Raw genomic sequence first — 20,283 nt, forward strand, 5'->3', positions numbered from 1 at the left:
AAAAATAGGAGAAATATTGTGAGTCATAGAATCATAAAATTCTAAAGCCGAAATAAACTATAGAGTCTATCTAGTTCAATTGCCAAACCTACGACTCCAAGAACCCACTAAGCACATAAGAATGTCTGCACAAAAACTACTGACTCTACTCTGTATCTCCTGGGCAGAGCCTTTTTGGAATGTCAGGTGGTGATTTTCCATGAAATGCTTCTCCAGACCTAGAGGGATCATTTGATAACCAATCATAGATCTAGTATTGAACAGTGTTGGTAAAAAGTCTCTTGAACTGACTCAGCCTATGTTTAGAAGCTCACCTTTCTCTTTTATAAACCTACCAATTTAACCTATAATGTGTACCTAACTTTTAGATGTTGGCTCTTGGTAATTTCCACCTATCAGTACAGGATGTACAATTTCTATTGAACTTTCTTTCAGGTATTTTTATTTTTTGCTATATCCAGAAAAGATGTGCTTTGATGGCCAAAATGCATGTAACCAAAAAAATTGTTTTCCTATTACATCTAATAGTGTCAATAATAACACTTCATGGATTTATTGCATGCTTACTGTCTGCCAGGTACTGTTTTAAGTGCTTTCCGTATGTGAACTCCTGTAATCCCTACATGAGGTAGACCCTATTATGATTCCCATTTTACAAGAGAGACCATCCAAGCTGGAGAACCTCAGTAGTCCATCTGAGGTTACACGGCTAGTAAATTGCAGAGACTGTATTCAAACACAGGCAGTGATTGTCTGGCTCCAGAACCAGGCTCTTATCCTCTCATCATACTGAATAATATGTTTTGCTGGCTAAGAAACAGACACTATTTTGGACATTAAACAACACTCTTCTATTCAGGTGTAATTGTAACTCCCTGAATAATATTTATTTGTCTCAGTTTGCTTCTGCTAAAGGCTTCATCCAGACACTTATTTCTGTTTTGACAATTGCCTTAAGATGGGTATGTTTTCATTTGTTCTAATTTTGTTTAAGTTTTTTATTACGAATATATGCCCAGGGCAATAGCAAGGATTGCATTTTTTTAAAAGAGGAAGTTGTGTGGGGGGTTATAAATAAATAAATAAATAAATAAATAAATAAATAACACCCCCCCCCAACTTCTTGGATCTCCAGGGGCTCTGGGATGTGATAAAGCAAAACAGTGTTAAAAATTCATACTAGTAACTTGTGTTGTATATTATGCATGGCAACTAAACTTTTTAGTGTCTTGGCAAAGCCCTGGGGCAGCAGAGAGGTACCTCAGAGCACAGAAAGTGCATTTGAAATGGTAATGAGAAGTGAGCCGTGTGACAAAGTGCTAGTCAGTGAAATATTTCTCTGAGACAAACATATATTTGGAGAGGGTGGCAAGTCATTGACTGCTGCCATATCGTGACCTATTTTAATGTTTTCCTTTTTTTAAACCCCCCACACTGTGCTTGAGGTGACTTCACAGAGGGCACAATTTTCATAATGCCATAAATACCAATCCATTTGAAGCTTGATGCTAACATGTTGCATTATTAGTTCTCAGGATGGGAATTTGGGGTTTCATTGTTTTAAAAAATGAGATTCTCTATGAAAGTACTTCCCAGACTTAGAATCCTTCAAATACTACTCTGTTTTAAATACAATTCCAAAGTTCTTCCTCATGAATTAATAGACTATAAACTTGCTTTTCCTCTGGACTGTTAGCTAAACAGTGAATGAAGTCCCTTATGTAACACATTTTTGTTGGTACAATGTTCGTTAAAGTCTCAGCCTTCTGGTTGCTGATGAATAAAATATGATAATGAAAAAGAAGCAGCTTCCAAATTTGCAAGAGTCATTGAGTACTGTTTCTCATCACACATATACACACTTCAATCTTCCATGCAGCCTGTGGGATATTGGTACAATGAGCTGCCTTAAATCAGCTGGAACTTCCAGATGCTCTAGGTTTTTGTTCAGAACTTTTGAGCAAGAGATTAGCAATGAGAGGATGTCTAGGGAAGCTCTCAAGTTCAGGCCCTAAGAAGAAGTTTAAGGGAGGAGAGGCAGAAGGCTGCAGTGGATTATGAAAACCAAAGAAACAATCTCCAGAGATAGAGCACTTGGGCGACAGAGAATGAATTTGTGAAAATGTTGTGTCGGGAACAAGGGAAAAAGTCAAAGGACATAGAGATCTTCAAAAACTGTCCTTCTCCAAGACAAAGACAAGTATGGGCTTGCCCCACTCTAAATCATCACAGCCTATTACCCCCAGGGGCTCCAGAAGAAAACACCTAAAAACTCTGAACACAAACAAAACCAGTATGGAACGACGATAACTTCTGACATGTATATGATGCTCTTTGGTTCCCTTGAGAGGGCTTGTGGAGTTCAGTATTCTAACTTTGTAGCAAGCTTTGTGTGTATAAGAGCTGAGAGTGCTCATGGGTAGGCTCAACAGCCTGTTTAGAAAATGCCTTGAGTTTTTTCATCATTCAAGGACCATATGCTTTCATCCGTCTTAGAACAAACGAGGTCACGTGAACATCAGTACTCAGATTTTCCTCGTGTCCCAGTAAACACTCACAGGTTTTCCCTGCAATTTGCAAGATCACAGCTTCTTACTACCTGTGTCTCTCCAATTATTTTTGGAATCACCCAGTACCTCACTTACTCAGGGCCTATCCTTTACAGTTTTCTTCTCTGGCCTTTCTATTGCCATTGCCACAACTCATGCTACACTCTTTATGTAGACTGTTTCCCCTTCAGGATTCCTGATGTCACCACCTTTAGTGTACCAAACTCTACCATGATGTCTTGGCCCTCACTGTGTGGCCACATTCATACTGTGTTCCATGCAGACATGAGCAAACTGGCCCTCTCCCCTATTCTATGTCACTTTTTGTCACCTGGCCCCTGAAGCAGCACCACTTGTGCTTAATCCTTCATGAACACAGATCCTTCAGTTTTTGACAGCAGCCCTTATTAACATCTGGGCTCACGGAGCCAGGCAGAGAAAGTGTGATATGTCAGGCCAGCCTCAGTTCTCCATGTCTAGCCCCCGACATCCCTGGCTGCAAATTTCCATGCAGTACATATACTCAGAGAGCTTCCCCGCTACTCCCTATCCACTTCATTAATGCAAAATCAACTCCCCTGGGAGTTGTTCTATTCTCCACGCTCACTCTCACTTTGTGCTGAGTCAGGACCAGGTAACCACCTAACCTAGGCTTCCTAGTACCACGGATACTTACTGTGTTTGAGGTACTGAGGCCAAATGATTTTTCGCAGGTTTTATATACTCGCTGAAGAAATATGAGGAATGAGTATTTAAGAAGAGGTGTTTGGTTTGGGTTCTGTTTTATGAGGAGGTGGGTAGAGGTAGATAGAGTTTGTGATGAATATTGCCCACATAATAAACTATGTAACAGCTACTATACAACTATGAGCCCAAGAAGTCCCAACTTTTAGTTACAGAAGGTGAAAACTTACAGGAAATAGTAAAGATGTCCGAACTGAGTAATTTTTACCCCCCTTTTGAATCTCTCACCCACTAGCTTGGACCTTTTTAAAGTAGAGGCCACTAGTCTTGTCTGTGATGCCCCTGAGACTAGGAATATGCTGGTTTCAAGTATTTACTGTCTTGGAGGACACATACTACTGTGTCTCCTGTGTATCTTTCCATCCTCGAGCATGTGTGTACGCTCAATGAATATTAAACAATAAGGTATGACCCTCTTAACCGTAAGAGATGATTCCTTGTTTTGAGATGATGTGCCCTGGGAATAAAGAATGCTTCCTTCATTTTCCATGGCTGTCAAACTGGCATCTTTCATCAACACTAAATTCCCTTTTAAGTAGTAGAATGCCTTACACAGTTCTAACAGGAAATCTCTCAGCACTTCTAGCCATTTGTTGAAAAGAAAACAACTTTTTCTTAGCTACATCTTGCAGAAAACCATTTCCCAAATAAAATACAAAAACGTGGTATCATATTTAGAGGGAAAGAAATAAGCCCCTGAATCATAGTGCCAGTTTCGTGTTTTCCTTAATGTTGCAAAGGTGATTATTTTTGCCATAATCTTCTTCTGGCCGTTAGCCCAGGACAGCAAGCTGCATAGTGCCTTGTTAAATAAAAGAGAAGAGAGACTTTCTTGAAGCCATTTTTTCAGAGGAGTTGTACATATGTGTGTGGGAAGACTGTGGGTAGAATCCTCAGGACAAAAATTTCCCATCTACTACTTCATAATAATTCATGAAAAAATGGAGTTCTGTCATTTGTTATTAATTCAATCCCTGGGAATATACTCTAATCATCAATATTGTTTCCAAACAACATATAAATATCATGGTGTGTTTCAAGCTACCAAATAACTTAAATTCTGTGGCTTCTTTTTCTTTCTCTCTCTCTCTCTCTTTTCTTTTTCTTTCTTTTCTTTCTTTCTTTCTTTCTTTTTTTTTTTTTTTGTAGTTGGGAGTCTGTGTTGGCTCGATAAAGAGAGGACTGGGTGATGTAGAATGGGTTCGTTCCTTGCCCTCAGCCTCTATAATAATCATTTTTACATTTTTTTGGTCTAATCAAATGTGTGCTGTTCTAAAAAGAACAGTTTATTTGAAAAGGGTCTAATTGGCACAGGCTGCCATTGCTGTTGTGCTGAAGTCCTGCTGACAAGGCTGAGGTTGGCAGAGAAACAAATAAAAGCAGCTGATAAATGTCAGAAGTGAGTTGTAGTAAAACATACTGTTTGCTTAATGTTGATAAAAGGGCAGGTGGAAAGTACATCAAATTCTCTTCTCAGAGAGTTCTTGACTCATAAATTGCAAATGCTTGCCAGAAATTAAATTTATGTCTTATTTAGTTGTGGCTCAGACAATACAACAGCAAGTATACTAAGAGTATAGCATATCACAGGCACCAATTTTATTCCATGCTTGACTCTAACAGATCTGAGAATTTCGAAAAAGCTGTTTCAAAAGGATATTCTAATGTTATCCTCTAGCCATTATAAATACTTATGTTTTAATATCAGAGCAAAAGGACTGTGGTATTCTAGAAAATAACCCTAGAGTAAGATAACTCACTGTTTGAACTGAAAATATTGTTCGGCAAATGTGTGTAAATGGTTGTTAATCAAAGCCTGTTTTTAAATTGATTTGACTTACTTTCAGATTTCTGAGATCTGTTACCTTCCATTCTGATGGCTGTGAAATTGACCATGACTCCTAATGTTTTATCCTGAGTTTGAATTTCCTGCTCTCTTTATATCATCTGACAATCCTAGCACTGGGGCCCTTTCTATTTTAAGGGTCACCTTCTTTTGAAATATATACATATAAAGAAAAGGATTGACTTTCAATGTGAATAATAATGTGCCTCTTTTTGTCTATTCTTTTAAGTCTATGGTCACTATATCAACTTTTCCTAAAGGGGAAGATCTGTGACTAGTTAAATCAGGCAAAAATATTTTAAACTGCACATTAAATTTTTTTTTTAATGCTGTGAGGCTGTGAAGTTCTAACTTGGCATTATAACCATGCTCTTCCTGGGATAATAAGGGCACACACGTGCTGGTTTTCTGATTGATACTTTTTTTCAGAAGCAGGAGATAGTTTTATTGACTTTGGTGTAAATCCCATAGTCAAGGCTTCCTTCATATAAAAAATAATAATGTGAACCTTGACTGTTGGGAAGGTCACAGACATTTGATCTGAGCTAAAGATCTGAGTTTTATTTGGGGCTCCCAAGCAAAATTTCACACAAAAACTCCTTGGATTCACTTCATGGCAACATAATCACTTTCTCCCTCCCTCCCAGGATTAGTGTGAGGCACCCCCGTGTTGCACTGCGCTGCTTGGGCAGTATTTACACTTTCATATTGAGTACTTGCAAACCTACCAACTAGAAAAGTGAGTCATCCAGGTGGGCTTGATAGAAATCAGAAAACCAGCCCAAAATTTTTAGCAAATTCACCTTTCTTGCCTTGTTTGCTCTTCTGAAGAATCTGTAATTTGGAGAGAACTGGCGCATTTTAGCTATTGGAAGCATTTATTTTGCTTTGTTTTGTTTTGGAAACACCACTAATGATGTAAGAAACAGCCAAGGGATGTGTCAGTATACAAAAGTGTGACCGTCAGTCCTGTCAATAAAACTTGAGTCCAAACCTTTGACGTTAAGTGACTTAAAATTTTTTTTCTGATTTTTGAGGAAATAGATGATCATTGTAGAAAATTTAGAGAGCACAGAGCAGTAACTTTCAAAAAACAAAGAAGTATAAAAATGCAACAGAAGAAACTTAATTCTCCCACAACCTAGAAAGAACTGTCAACATTTTGCCTTATTTTCTTGCAGATTTTTAATTTTTTAATTTAATGTGGCTCATATTTATGTACTGTCTTGCCTTTTGTTTAACACTAGTTACATGTAAGTTATAATATGAGTAAACAACTTTTTGGAAAATTTTTTAATGGCTCTGTCATGCTCTATAATTTACGTAAATGTTCCCCTGATGCTGAATATTTAGGGTGCTTTCAGTTTTTCAGCATTCTGAATAATTCTACATTGAGTACTTTTTTTGCGTGACTCTTTGCCTACATTTCAGATTATCTCCCTAGGAGAGCTTCTAGCAATAAAATAATAGGTCAAACAGAATGAATACTTTTAAGATTTCTGTTTTTATGGTTTCAAATTAATTTCTAGAAAAACATAACTGATTTATATTATAAACAATAGTGAGTCTTATTCGCTTTCCCCAGCACTGAATTTTGATATTTTTAAAATCTTTAACTTTGTTGGTGAAGGGGGGTTTTGTGTTTTAATAACCATTTCTGCCTTTGATTAATTTTCAAACTAATGTAAACTTGATGACAGACCTGAAGGCCAGATCCTGCACCACAGGCTCTTCCTCAGGAGGCCATACACTTCATTTACAGTAAGAATTGCCTATTAGGTATTGCTGCATATTTGAAATGATATAAGTCTATCCTGCACACATATTTTACATCAGTGAAATGCAAAGAATGATTAATTGGGGATTAGGAAGGTTGAAAGGAAAAATGCTTGTGTAATTAATGCTTGATTTTTTTTCAATCATAGATATTATAACTCATCCACCTAAAGGTAAAAATCTGTAGAAGTAGTAATCCTGAATTGTTTGGAGCTTTTTGGATTATTTTCTGCCCAGTTTTGCATCTAAAAGGGGAAAAAGAAAGTTGACTCATGTGTGAAAGAGAAACTTGTCATTTTCCACTTGTTAGAATATCATTCAGTTCCAAACCAATCTATAGTATAATGGTATTTTCCAAATCATCCATTATTACCTTTCTGGGAAGATCTTGATGGAAAAAATGTTAAGCATAGTCTTTCCTGTTATGGAGTGTTTCGGTTTGATTTGGTGTGAATTTGTGGGCATGCCTGAATATGCAATAAATGTTTTCATTCAGCCAGAGCTGGAACATGGGTAGAAAGTTAAGAAATTAACTGCATATGGTAAAAATAATCATAGCATTATTTTCCTGTATTTCATCACCTTCCCATTTCATCATTTTTTACTTCAGTGGAAGTAAAGTATGTAATGAAAAAGAAATCTCTGTCCTTTTTTAAATTTTATTTTTGGTAAAGTAAAGTTTGGAATGTGAGATTAGTTTATTTCTAGAAATTGTCTAGTTGGAAAAAATGCTGTCCTTTAAGAATAACATTACTCTGGCCTTAAATTATGAAAGATAAGAAGTAATAATGCATATTAGTAATATTGCACATTAAATGGACTATGTTTTTAATTTTTGAAGTTACATCCTGCTATCATTTTATTTGGATTTGATGAGAGCAACCAGCAGTGGTTTAAAACATGGCCATTGAAGCCAAACAGACTCAAAAGTTTCAAATTCTGATGCCGCCGCTTACCAGCTATGTGATCTTAGCTTAAATTCTTGAAAACTACATGTTTGAATCTGTAAAATGGAAATAATAAGTACTTATAAGGCTAGGGGTAAAAATTATAAGATGATTGGAAATTAAGGCACACATTTTTCACTGCAGGCTGCTCCTGTCAAGGCATGTATGTGATACTCCCTCTTATACTTAGATGTTTGGTTCTTCCTTCCATCAGGTGGCTACTGACCCCACTTAATGTGTTTCTTTTGTGGTCCTCCATGAAGTACATAAAAAACTGTCTGAAGTGGATGTAGCAGCTAAGAGAAAGAGATGCACGGAGGTACAGGGAGTCATAGTCCCAGACATTTGCCTCATTTACTTTAATCAGCAGAGCTAAAGAAGCAGCAATTTTCTTTTACCATTTTTTTTTTAAGAAAAATGTTGACACAAAAGTAAATTTCTCATAAAATATCTTACTAGATAACTGATAAGTATTTTTACCCCCACATTTTGTGCAACTAGTTACAAATAAAATAAATGTGAGGGAATGAAGAGATACACAGATAGGAGGGAAGTCCTATAATGGAAGTCTGGTGAATAAATTAGGGTATATCTGTACAGCAGGACATTATGCAGCATTAACCATAATGCTTTAGAATACTAATGAGATGAGACATTTTTCATGATGTGTTAAGTGGGAAAAAAAGCTGATTATAAAAGTCTATGTAATGATCACAATTTCTTAGAAAATATTATTATAATGTTTTAAATCAACCAGGAGAATATCCACAAAATTGTTTACAGTGGTCATCTCTGCTCAGTGAGTGTATGAAACCTAAATTACTTTTGTAAATTTAAAATATTATTTTCAGGGAAAGGAAGGAAGATGAACTCTATAAGAATAGTATAGTCCATACTAGCCTTTTGGGCTCACTGGCACAAAACTGTTATTTAGTATTTCACACTTTTGTCTTTTAATTTTCCCCTTTGCCTGGCACGAGAAATTAAGAAATGTTATTGACTAACTGTATGTCGAAGTACAAAGAAGAAAGACGTTTGTTAGACTGCTTTGCTCAAACCTTCCTATGATTTCCCTTCACTGATTTAGATTGATATGAAAAAATAAGAAAACTCAGCCCAGTATCTTATGTGCAAATTGGTCAGCAATTTATTTGTTTCTAAGTAACTTCTTTGAAAATTTCAGGTCAATTTCCAATACCTATTGCTCCTTAGTACCAAACACAGCACATAGGTCTCTGCCATATTGTAAAAATGATGATGTCATGTGAAGACAAGTAAAAGTAAAGCAGCTTAATATGAGTGTAGGTTTTAGATTCAAAGTGGAATCTAAAAAACAAAAACAAAAACAAACAAACAAACAAAAACAAAGCGTAAATAAAGGACAGAAATAGACTCACAGACAGAGAATACAGACTTGTGGTTACCAGGGGGGTGGACGGTGGGAAGGGATAGACTGGGATTTCAAAATTGTAGAATAGACTACACTGTATAGCACAGGGAAATATACACAAAATGTTATGATAACTCACAGAGAAAAAAATGTGACAATGAGTGTGTATATGTCCATGAATAACTGAAAAATTGTGCTGAACACTGGAATTTGACACAACATTGTAAAATGATTATAAATCAATTAAAAATGTTAAAAAAAAAAATGGTTCTTGGCCTATTCAGTGCTCGACTCTACTAAGCTTCTGTAAGGAGACAAAAGTTGTCACCAAGGAGCACTTTGCCACAATCCAGTTATGAGTTGGTCATAAGTGAATGTAAACTCTTTAAGGTTAACTACCATGCCTCCTTTGTCTTCTTTGGTGCTCTGAAATGCTGGAAACAGAAAGCAGCATAAGACATAAGATAGCAAGGTTAGAAGTAAAAGTTGTTTTGGTGTCAACTTGTTATCGATTCTGGGACCTAGATTCTTTTCTGCTTCTATTGCCTATGACAAATGTGTTCTTGCTCCGGGCTCATTCAGCTACAACAGCGGATTATAGACAAACAGCATGAAGCTCAAATGTTTCAGTCCTTCATTCAGACAAATAAGCTATTCTTGAGAAAGGCACAGTACCAGCACTTCAGAGGTTACACAGGAGAATAAGATATGAACTCGCTCTCATGAAATTTGCTCTGGTAGAAGTGATAAGACATACACAAACAGAACTTATTTTATGAGTTTCGAAAATGAGAAGTCCCTAGAGAAAGTAACAAACAAGGTTATGTTCAGCTGGTGGAAGCTTGGATATAAATGGGGAAAATATTTGTGGAGAAGTTGCATTTTGGTTATGATCCCAAAGTATGGAGAACATTTTCGCATAGGTAGGTGGATGCAATGGACACATGTAATAATAAGCTCTGTAAATTGTTTCTGGTGTATAAGTGTTTGTACATTTGTTAGAGCAAAAAGCTTACTTGCTATAACAGAATGACTCAACAAAGAAAATTATTGCAATCTCATGCAACAGTCCAAGGTGGGTGAGCAGACACCTCCACTGCATGGGTTTCATGCAGAAACCCAGATTCGTCTCTTCATGCTGTTACGTCATCCCTAAGGCCACTGTTACCATCTAGCTAGTTGAAACTTCTCCCACCACGTCCTAATCCCAGCAGGTAGGAGGTTGGAAAGAGTGGAGGAATATACTTGCAATGTGTTAAGGCTTCCGTTGGTGAGCACGTAGTCATCTGCCTGAACTGTGGCTGGAATATGTGGTCTCTGGCTAGGCAATCATGTGATTTCTATAACCCTGTTGCCAAGGAAGAAAGAGAAAGCAGATTTTCGTGGATAGAGCTAGTAGTGTTCCACAACAGTTATTATGATTGCACTGTTATCACCATGCCCTAAATGTACCCTAGTAATCTGAGATGGCTGGTCCCTCACCCTAAGCAGTGAATTTTCTTCTATGCAAGTGGCTCAAGCCCAAGATATTCTTGTCACTATTTCTATGGAATAGGATCCAAACCATTCCCAAGCCTAACTCAAGCAATCACTGAGTAAAATTCCTTAACTGCTTAAAGTTCGTATAATTTCCCCTAAGTATCAGGCTGTGAAGCAATGGCTTATAAATGAGTGAATTACAAAATCAGTGCACCCACCTGCACTGAATGCCCTGGTCTTTTGATTAATTCATTTCACAATAGAGTGGCAAGGGAAGATTGGTTGAAATGTTTTATTCTATACAAAATTCTTATCCTTTGCCTTTTAAGAATCACTTAGAAGAAAATCTTCAAGTTCATTTTGAAATTTCAAATCATAGTTCTTCTTTTGTGAAATATTTTGTAGTAAATTGAACAGATAATAATCAACGCCATGGGAAGTTTATAGCTTTCATAGTATGTAGTTTTCTAACTGTTCTAATTTTTCATGGTTATCTTGGATAAGAAGTATCAACATCATCTTATCCAAGCTTGGGAATTATACCAATTGAATGCTGTGCAGGAATGTCTATTTTTAAGGAACTTTTCATTCTGTATCCTGTTGACATAATGATTTATCTGTGACTCCGAAATGGAAAGATAGGCCACCTGTCTGTAGCGATCACATGTCTTATGGAATCTTAATTGCAATGCTAATTCAGTCTTGGAGCTAGACAGTCAACTAAATGATAAGTACAAGATATTGATAAGTGACAAATAATGAAAGTATTTAGTAAGTCACTGGTAAATCTGTTTTATCTTAATGTGTTGAGAAATTTGAAAATTAGGAGGAGGAAATAAGAGCATATTCATGAGATTTTATAAATTAACTGTTGTGTCCGGGATATTGTTCTAGATCGTAGAGGGTTATATAAAGGAGGAAGAGGGAACTCAGCCTCTGGGTGATCTTTGCCTTTATGAATAGAAGACAGCATATACTTAAAAGGACAAGGCAATATGTTAAGTATAGGTTACATCAGAAGACAAGAACTGGTCTGTGAGGAAGGAGATATGGTTTTCAGGATATCCACCAACTGAATATGTGACCCTAAGCAGGTATATGCTTCTCTCTAGGCCTTAGTTTCCCCTACCTGCAATATGAGGGGTTTGCATTAAATGGACTATGATCCCAAAGAGATTCCGTAGCCATACGGTTAATATAAACTACCTATTTATCTTGAGAGAATGCAGAGCACTGAGGGAAAACAGTACAATTGCAAGAAGTTCACGTTCCTAGTGATGATAAGATTTAATGAAAAAAGATTATCTAAGATTTTTGAGTGATTGCTTTCAGTGACCTTCAAGGACCCTTCTAATGCTGGAACTTTATGATTATTGTTGGGTTAAAAAGTGAGATCTCTCCTGTTCTCTCTGAAACTCCTAGATCTAAATTGAATGTTGTTTTCACATCTGAATCTCTACTCATCAGATAAATTAGAGAGAACCCAAATGGAAAGAATAAAAAATGAAGGTCATCTGTGTTCGGCAGTGTGTGTATGTGTTTGTGTGGGGTGGGGGGGATCTTTGACTTTGGGCAAAATTAAAAACTTTACATGATCAGAATAAGAGAAGACATGAAAATAATGTATGATTTACTGAAAAGTGTAAGTAAAAGCCAAGCAGAAAGAGAAATCAGTTGTCTGATACAGGGAAGCATTGGAATGAAAATGATGGGTGGTATGTCAGAAAGTGAAATGGGGACAGAACACTAGGACAAAAATACACTGACCGACATATGAAAAAGGAATGGGGCTGGAGTATTTTAAATTCCTGTGGCCCAATATCATTCAGATTAATTTAAAAGCTTGGAGCTTGAGAATGTCATGATACTTGTACATGAGAGAGGGCTATGGTTAGCAGTAATTAAAGAAGGAGAAGAAGTTTCTTACAATTATATAGGCCAGAAACATTTTCTTCTCCTCTCTCAGGCAGTATGTTCTCTTGCCTGTTGCCTGAAAAAGAGTTTGTATCGGAAAAGTTTCAGTTATACCACTCTGCAATAAAGAAAGAATTACAGCTTAAGACTCTAGGTGTCAAACCTTTGAGACCACATGATCTAGTGTCAACTCTGGATTCTGGTCTACACTCTGCCAGTGACATCAATGACATATCAAGCCTTTAGCTAAGTCACTAAAGCTGTCTATATAAGTTTTCTCATATAGCCAATGGGGACTGCCACCTCACAGAGTTGAATATTGTAAGAATCATAGAGGGGGTAAATCACTTTTGAGATTTTCAAGGTGCTATAAAAATTCATCAATTTCTTATATCTTCTTCTTTGCTGTCCTATGTTTTTAGATGACTTGCTTCATAAGATTGTGCAATGAAAATATTTTTAAGATTGGTTGAAACACCTGGAAGTTTTGAAGTTCAGATAAATTTCTCAAATTATTTTCATGCAAGTTCTTCTTGCTTATTTTTTTTTTTGTTTTTATCTTGGGGGGTAATTAGGTTTATTTATTTACTTGTTTATTTTGATGGAAGTACTGGGGATTGAACCCAGGACCTCGTGCATGTGAAGCACATGCTCTACCACTGAGCTGTGCCTTCCCCCCTCATGCAAGTTCTTCTTGATTTTGCTGTTCATAATAATCCACAGACTGATTAATCTAAGAGCAAGAGGCACTGAAATTTATGACTAGATTGTTTGAAACTTGTTGTATTATATTAAATGTATAGTCTCCCCAGAATCATAACATCATTATCTTATCTTTTCCAAAACTGGGGTGCATAGCTTTGCAATAACCTTACTCTGAGGTTACTCTACTTGCTCTTAGGCAAATTGTTTAGTTCTTCTTTAATGTTTAAAGTATTCTTACACAATCTGACAGCTTTCTGCTGTGGATTGACCTGAGCCAATTTGATCATGCCGAACTCTTTGGGTTTTTTAACAAATAACAGTAGCCTCTGGAAATGTCTTGAGATGATTGAGGGTTACTCTCTCCAAAATCTCACTATCAGGTTATAATAAAAGCAAATCTCAAACCAGAACCTGCCATATACATGTTTATTTTTAAATATTTATTAGCAATTTAGCTTATGAAACAGTTCATTCAACCTGTTCTGTAAACTCAAGGAAATCCCAGTTCACTATACTTTCAGGTGCTCAAGGGATTCAGAAAGACACCTTACCTTAGAGAGAACTAAAAGAATTTACAGGCTTATCATGTCTTATAAAAGATGCTCCTAATAGTGACAGACTATGTAATCATGGTATTAAGTTCACAGCTGGTGTATCCTTGTTTGTTGCTTGGTTGAGAAATAACAATGATGAAAGTGATAAAAAAAAAAAAACAATAAAAGTAGCAACCACATGACTACATCACATTTACATCCCTCAAAAGGTAAATTTCATGAGGGCAGGAACTTTGTTATTATTCACCACTCTATCTGCAGCACCTAGAATTGTGCTTGGAACATAGTGGGCACTTAGTAAATTTTTGCTGCATGGACAAATGAGTAATAGCAACAACAAACAGTTTCAGTAACTGATGGGTCAGGCACTATTCACAGCTTGTTGCATGCACTATCATATTTATTCACCATATAAATCTATGAGAAAGACAAGTTACATAAAGTAAACCTTTTACTAATATAAACGTAATAAATGATGTAAAATCAGTGACTTTCCTGCCTCAGTGACTAAAATCGAGAAGACATTCTTGAGTTTTTAGTTAGCTGATTGAAGATTTTCTCAGGGCCCTGGAAAAACTCCAAGCATCATTTGGTTCTCACAGACTCATAAGTGGAGGTGTAATACATGAGATTAAATGCATAAATAATCTCCTAACATTCTCTAGAAGTTTTTAGTTTTTCTTTTTATCCTTCTTGAGGGTGCGGGTGGGGTTTGTATTGTTAAAGTTTTAATATAATCTTGTTTTCCTATGCCAGTTCTCTCATTCACTCTTACGTATTTCATGGAGAGGCAATAGAGCACAGTGGAGAAAGCACAGGTTTTGGAGTATGAAAAGACCACAGCAGAATGCTAGTTCTGTCATTTAACTGTTGTGTAACTTAGGCAGGTTTCTTTACATTTCGGAGCCTTAGTTTCCCCTCTGTGAAATGGGGAGAATCCCACTTAGTCTAAGTTTTGTTGTGAAGATTGAATGAGTAGTGTCTGTAAATCTTTCACATAGTCCCTGCCGCTGGGAGACTCTCATGTGCTTGGAAGGCAACCTAAAACATATAACTTGCTTTAGAAACACATGAAGTATGATGCATAGGCAAGAGAATATTCTTTGAAAATGGGCAAGTCTTGGATGGAATGTATACAAATAATTAATTAGAAAAGTATTTTGTTCTGTTTATAAGAAATGACAATGATAAAATACTAATCCAAAATAACTAAGGTAATTTTTAAAGTTTTACAGCAAATGGTCCATTTTATAAATTCTGTATAGTAAAAAGTATTAATTCTGAAACTATTAATTATTTATGATTATGAATGCAGTGGCTAGGCTATATCCCATTGCTCTGTGTAAGTTGATAAGCAAATTCAGAGTCGAAATAGGGTGACAAAGAACATAAAATACTTGAGAAAAACCAAAGTGTTTTCAAACATTTTATAAGCACTCATTTACATATAAATAACTGATATGCAAATAGTGACTCATTTTTCTATATTTCCAAAAGCAAATGCTTAAGGATATTTCCTCAGCCTATGTTGAGCTATTGTATATATTTTAAATATGTAGTGTGTGTATATATACAAATGCATGTACACATACACACACACACACATATATATATATATACATGCATATATTAAGTGTGTGTGTTTTAATAAACTATAATTCTTATGAGTTTTTTTGCAAATTGGTCTGAAAGAAAGGTTATTTGTTGTATTTTATTTTATCAACCCCTATTTTATCATCTCATTTCTTTCCAGGATGCTGATATAATTACCATTTTATAACCAATGATTGATTTTCATCTTTGTAATCATCTCTTGACATATTCACAGATAGAATCATTTCCAAAATATTTAGAAAGAAACAAAACATATTCTGTTCATTTTCAAGCATCAGACCCAGTTCTTTTTCATTAACACGATTTTACAAGATTTTGAAATACTTTCACTTATTTTCAAATGTGTTTAACTCCTCAGTAAACTAATTTTTTTAATTGTTTAAAATTTGAAACAGATGCTATTTTTTATACAGAGGAATCCTGCTCCCAGCTATTTTACTTGCTTTTGTTTCATACAAGTGCTTCTAGTCTATCTAATGTTCAAATAACTATTTGCCAAGTCTCTTCAGACTGTCTCATTGAACGATTATTTCATCGAACAATTCACAATGTCTTAAATCAGTTTTATTTGAGTGCAGTGTATAGATAAAATTTGTTTTATTCACCTAAACTGCATCTTTTTTAATTAACAGAGAATCTTTTATTATTGAAAATTATCTCTAAAGTATAAAATGCTATGTACATTCTGATGGTATTTAAAAAAAAATAGAATCTATTTAGCTTCTGCCCATAATTTTTCTGGCAACTATTTCAGAGGACAGTAGTCATTTAAAATTTAATATTGTCGTGTTTTGCAAAGTCCCAATTAGAACATTATAATTTATTGTATAATGAAATCAGTGTTGGAATAAAAATCCCTGGATTTAACAGAGTAACTCAACTGTGTCTTGGTTTTAGCAAAGTTTCTTTAATGTATTATTTCATGCCACCAAGTTGAAAATTGTCTTTATAAAGATTGTTGAGCACTGTAAGTTACATTGTTTTGTTTTATTTATTTATTTGCAGTTGGGCTACAGCATATGATTTAGTGGAGGATAAGTAAAGAGCAAACCTTTTATTTTATGTACATGGGCTCTTTGGAGGGTGTAAATAAGCATTTCTAAAACCCTGAGTTGACTCAGACAGACCCAAAGTATTGATGTAGTAGCCTGCCAGCCATCTATAGTCATGCATAGCCTCTTGAACTCCTCATTAGGAAATAATGAGGAAGCAGTCATAAATACATTCAGTTCATTATGTATTACTACTGATGCTTACATTCCCTTTCAGTACTTGTTAGGCCTACTCTATAGAGTTTTAATTAATATTTTCTAGCACTTGCTGATGGAAATATTACATCTATGCCATCAAGATAGAAATAACTGCTGTGCCTGATTTATTGAAAATGTTAAATCCTCTTAAGACTTGGTTACCACAGTACTAACACTGGAGATTACTTTCAGTGTCAACTCATACCCATAGGATTCAGTTCAATGAGACTGGTCAGGAAGTGGAATGATTCTGGTTGCCATTGCCAATCACATCTTGCCTATCCTCCATCCTTTATCACACCTCTTTGATTTGGCCTTACTGTATCAGTCAAGGTCTAATCAGGAAGAGAGAAATAGAAATTAAAACAGAGAGACTTAACATTGAAACTTGGTTACACAGATCATGGAGGAACTGGAAAGCTGAATATGGGACACTGAGTACACCCAACAATAAGCAACAGCAGGAAGCCACCACTGCTTCTTGGGTGAAGGCAAAAAGAAAGAGTCAGCTGACATGGAAACCTAGGCACGGGGAGCAAGGATCAGGAGCAGAGGAGAAGCATGAATACTGGATGTGAGGGCAAACAGACCAAAAATAAGCACAATTGCTGTAGGCTTTTGGAAGGAAATGAGGAGAGAGCAAAAGGATGAACGTGCCCTTGAATCTCTGAAGAAGTGAATAAGCCATATTAATAGTAATAACAATGGTAATGTTGGTGATGACGGTGATGATAGCAGCTAACACTGTGGAGCACTATGTGTCAGGCATTGTTCTGAGCACATTAGACATTAGGTCTCTTTTATCCAACAGTAGCCTGATGAGTTAAGCACTATTATTATCTCCATTGTACAGATGAAACTAGAATACGGAAAGGCTAGTTAGCTTGCCCAAAGTCATGCAGCCAAGAATCAGACCTAGGCAGTCTGATTCCAAAAATGGGGCTCTTAACCTCTACCCTACACCTACCTCCCAAAGGAAAACTACACTTTTTCCCTCTTGGCCATTTCATTCCCCAGCCATCTACACAATTGATGATGTTCTAAGTTAATTTGATGGCACTATAATAATTCTTAAGAAATAACAAAACCTTTTTCATGCAATGCACCTTTTATTAAAACACTTCCTTTTTGGCCAAAGCAATCTTGCAAAAAGAAAAAAGCAAACAAAACTAGAGGTATCATGCTCCCTGAATTCAGCCTATACTACAAAGCTACAGTAATCAAAACACTGTGGTACTAGCACAAAACAAACACATAGATCAACGAAATAGAGTAGAGAGCCCCAAAATAAATCCATGCATTTATGATCACTTAATCTATGTAACAAAGGAGGCAGTAATATACAATTGGGGGAAGACAGTATCTTCAATAAGCGATGCTAGGAAAACTGGACAGCTACATGTAAAAGAATGAAATTAGAACATTTTCTCATGCCATATACAGAAATAAACTCAAAATGGATTAAGTCTTCCTAAATGTAAGGCTGGAAATCATAAAACCCCTAGAAGAAAACATAGGCAGAACACTCTGACATAAATCATAACAATATTTTTCTTGATCTGTCCCTCAGGCAAAGGAAATGAAAGCAAAAATTAACAAATGGGACCTAATTAAACATAAAGCTTTTGCATAGCAAAGGAAACCATCAACAAAACAAAAAGACAACCTACTGAATTGGAGGAAATATTTGCAAATAATATGACTGATAAGGGAGTAATATCCAAAATATATTAACAGCTCATATAACTCAATGTCAAAAAAAAAACAACCAAAAAACAAAAAACCAAGCAATCCCATTAAAGATTAGCAGAAGGTCTGAATAGACATTTTTCCAAAGAAGGTATAGACATGACCAACAGGCACATAAAATGATGCTCAACAGTGCTAATCATCAGGGAAATGCAAATCAAAACCACAATGCGACATCACCTCACATCTGTCAGAATGGCTATCATCAAAAAGACAACAAATAACAAATGCTAGTGAGGATGTGGAGAAAAGGGAACTCTTCAACACTGTTGGTCGGAATGTAAATTGGAGCAGCTGCTGTGGAGAGCATTATGAAGGTTTCCCCAAAAAACTAAAAACAGAACTACCATATAAGCCAGCAATTCCACTGATGGGTATATATCCGAAGAAAGTGAAAGCACTAATTTGAAAAGATACATGTACCCCAATGTTCATAGTAGCATTATTTACAGTAGCCCAAGATATGGAAACAACCTAAGTGTCCATCACTTTATCCTAAGTGACTGGATAAAGAAGATGTGTGTGTGTACATGAATATTTTTTAAAATCATTGATAATGATGCATTAAGTGCTGTCTTACTTAAACTGCTTCTGATTTTTGAAATAATATTTTGAACACTTGTTACATACCAAACCTGTTTGATAACTGTTAATAAATGATTTAATTCTTCACTAGCTATTAGCATGAATAATTTCATGTGTATTCCAAAGCATTTTCTTAGTGGCAAGCTAAATTTCAGGCTGGTTTATATCCATGATGTCACACGTATCTCCCGTAACCATTCATTCTTTATTCATCCATTATGATTCAACATCATTTTATTGAGCAGTTATTATACAGGCACTGTGCTAAGGACTGGAGATACAGCTCCATTGAGGAGCATATGCTCTGGCTTATTTAATGAAGTTGCCATTTTTATCATCATGACGTTCCAGTTTCACTACGTAATACTGACTCCATTCCTCTGTCACCTCTTTTTACCCTATCAACCTCTGAAAAATTAGTTAGTATGCTCCATTTTACCATGTAACTCATTTGATTTGAATTTCTACCTCAGTAAGTCGAAATTCTTCTTTCAGGCTTTCAAAGTTAGAAATCTCATCTGTCACTTCCCTTTGTATCTATTTGACATGATTTTCCTATGACTCTTCAACATCTTTGCACTTGCAGTAATCTCAGCACAGCACACTTCAAAATCACTCTTCTTATTACTCATGTTGTTCTTCTCACCTAATCTGTTTTCTCCATCCTTCCAGGCTAGCATGTAGCTGAGTGAGAAATGCACAGAATGTCATATCTGGATTCTTGTCTCAGATCTTACTAGCTCTTAACAACTGTGTGACCTTGAGCAAGTTAAATGACATAAAGCAGCTAGGATATTTCCTGGCACATAGAAGACACTAATTTTTTTCTCTTCAGCCTCACTCCACGTAGTCTTCTGTGAAGACTTCGCTGAATATACACTCCTCTGAGCTAATCTCTCTCTCCTCTTAACTGCAAACACTCCCTATGTCACACTAACCAATGCTATCCTGCAGTGATGCAGTTTGTAATTATTTTCTCCCAAACTAGATTATAAACATCTTTAAGTGAAACTTTTCTGCTTGTGCATCCATTACCCACCTCCCCAAAGCACCTGTTATAGTGCTGGTGCTACCCAGCACTCAGTAAATGCTAGGTGGTTGGTTTCTCTATATGTGAAAATAGAATAGCAGCATCAAACTTTCTTCTATTGGTAAAATATAATTCTAGGAACACATATAAT

At 36.0% G+C, this 20,283-nt stretch overlaps 1 protein-coding gene and 1 non-coding gene across 2 annotated transcripts in view; one reads left to right on the forward strand and one right to left on the reverse strand.

Annotated features, from left to right (window-relative positions):
- The window catches only part of TENM1 (teneurin transmembrane protein 1), a 631,171-nt gene that overhangs the window by 263,268 nt on the left and 347,620 nt on the right, over positions 1 to 20,283 (forward strand). The window lies entirely within an intron of this gene.
- Positions 13,248 to 13,319, reverse strand: TRNAV-CAC. The gene has a single exon. It is a non-coding gene; the product is annotated as a tRNA-Val (tRNA).

The sequence above is a fragment of the Camelus ferus genome, chromosome X, assembly GCF_009834535.1.
Source record: "Camelus ferus isolate YT-003-E chromosome X, BCGSAC_Cfer_1.0, whole genome shotgun sequence".
NCBI classification, from domain to species: domain Eukaryota; kingdom Metazoa; phylum Chordata; class Mammalia; order Artiodactyla; family Camelidae; genus Camelus; species Camelus ferus.